Source organism: Sminthopsis crassicaudata, chromosome 1, assembly GCF_048593235.1.
Source record: "Sminthopsis crassicaudata isolate SCR6 chromosome 1, ASM4859323v1, whole genome shotgun sequence".
In the NCBI taxonomy this organism is placed as follows: Eukaryota; Metazoa; Chordata; class Mammalia; order Dasyuromorphia; family Dasyuridae; genus Sminthopsis; species Sminthopsis crassicaudata.
Window position 1 is genome coordinate 311,969,701 of NC_133617.1, and position 2,137 is coordinate 311,971,837.

At 49.7% G+C, this 2,137-nt stretch overlaps 1 pseudogene; it reads right to left on the minus strand.

Moving 5' to 3' along the window:
• Nucleotides 1-229: 229 nt before the first annotated feature.
• On the minus strand, nucleotides 230-1,748 carry LOC141554134 (zygote arrest protein 1 pseudogene; annotated as a pseudogene).
• Nucleotides 1,749-2,137: the final 389 nt, after the last annotated feature.

The window sequence follows — 2,137 nt, forward strand, 5'->3', positions numbered from 1 at the left end:
TCTGTGGGATGAAATCATGGAGGAGGAGTTGTGAAATCTTGGCCCTACTCCTCATTAAGTATCTACTGATCAGGATTACTAAAAGAGGTCTCAATAATGTATTTCCAAGTTAACCAGAGGGAAGACATACCAACATATAAAAACTTATTTAGGCTCCCCCTGCAATTTTTGATAAAAAAGTGAGACAAGCTAATAAGATTCCTCTGTTACCAGATTGCATGCCCCTGTTTTTAATGGATATCTCATACAATTGATTCTACTTGCCCTTTGTTAAATCCCTGATCCTTTTACTATTAAATAATAACTTTTTTTTTTTTTTTTTTTTTTTTTTTTTTGTTAAGTTATTTTAGTGTCTTCCTGATCCTATTTAGGGAAACAGATAAACAGATAGAAACAGATGAAAAAGCACTGAATTTGAAGTCATTAGACCTGGGTTAGATTCAAATTTTGCAAAAATTTTCTGTGAAATCTTGGGAATGTCACTCTAACCACTTAAAGTGTTTTTAACATATAGATTGTTTTGCAATAATACCTTTATTTAAAGGTTCAGTCAAATATTCTTACTTTTCTCATCAGTCTTTTAAATGAGGGAAGGGAAGGTGGCAAGCAAAACAAACTCATTTGTCTGCAGAAGTTACATCTGGACTCTTGCCATTCACTTAAATGATATATTTAAAGCTGAAGGTGCTATCACAGGAGAGGCGTTTGCCTTTGCATCTCCCGCACAAATCCTGCCGATGGGGTCTTTTAGGATCCACATGGCGAAGCTTCACTGTGCAGGAACATCTTGTCTGTTTACAACTCTGACAAGTGATATCTTCCACTCGGTAAGGGTTGTAAGACTTCTGACAAGTTCTGCAAAACTGCTTAAAGTAGACCTTGTTGATGCCCTGCACGCACCACACATATGCGCTCTCCCATCGAATGTTGCAGTCTTTGCAGTGATAATAGCCGTACTTCTGCTCTAAGAACTGGAAGCGCAGCCTAGTCTTAGTCTGCTCGGGGCTCTGCGATCCAGGGGCTGCGGTCTCCCTCACCTCCTCCGCCTCCCCGGCCGCGGCCCGCTCCGGCTCCTGCTCGTGCTCCTGCTCTGGCTCCAGCTCCTCGGGCTCGTCGGCGGGTTCCGCGGCCTGGGCGCTGTCGGACTGGGTCGGCTCCTTGGCCGGGCTGCCCCGGCCGCCGCCCTCCTGGGCCTCACAGCCCGCCTCCTCCCCCGCGGAGCCCCCGCCCTCGGGCTCTTCCACTAGGGCTGCGAGACGGCGCGAGGCCACGGGCGAATAGACGGCGGCGGTGCGCGGGAAAGGGGCCTCGGACAGCTCCCGGGCCCGGCGAGGTAACGGGCGGCGCCCAAGCGAACACTGCACGGCCGCGTCCCGACGCGGGTTCACCTGCTCTGCCACGTCGCGGCTCGGGGCCCTGCGCAGCCGCGGAACCAGGCCCGGGCTCACCTGCGCCAGCACGGCCATGAGCTGGGCCCGCTGGTAGCTGTCCAGGTAGTCGGCCGCCGGGGGCTGCCCGAAGGGCGGCAGGCCGGAGTTCACCCCCACCGCACCCCGGGGCCGCCAGCCACCGCCGCCGGCCTTGCCCTTGGGCCCCGGCATGTATGGGAACGCGTACAGGCCGTAGGTCGGGGACATGTAACCTTCCAGGCCGCCGTCGTCGCCTAGGCCAGCCATGTGCGCAGCCCTTAAAGTGTTTTTAAATTCATAATTGAAGAGAACTGAAATGAAGAAGACTGAACAGAGAGCTCCTGATGTCTCCTCCAGAAGCACAGTGTTGGCACATAGTTGATACATAATAAACGTAATCAGAATGGAAATTATTCCAAAGCCACATAAAAGAATTCTGAAAAGATGGCAGATAGGTCAGTAAATTTCAATCTCTCCATATTTCCTCCACAAACAAAACAAATTTGTGTCCCAGAGAACATAGATTAGTGAAAAATGAAGAAGTCTTGAGACAGAACAGGGATCCTCCTGGTACAATACAAAAATATCTGGTGAATTACCAAACCAAAGATTAGCCAGTGTGAAGTTCAGACAGTTCCAGGGTAGCTCCAGCTCCAAGAAAACACCAAATGCAGAGTCCTAGAAGAATTGTTTGGAATCTCAGTAGAAAGCACAGAAACTTTCACTTC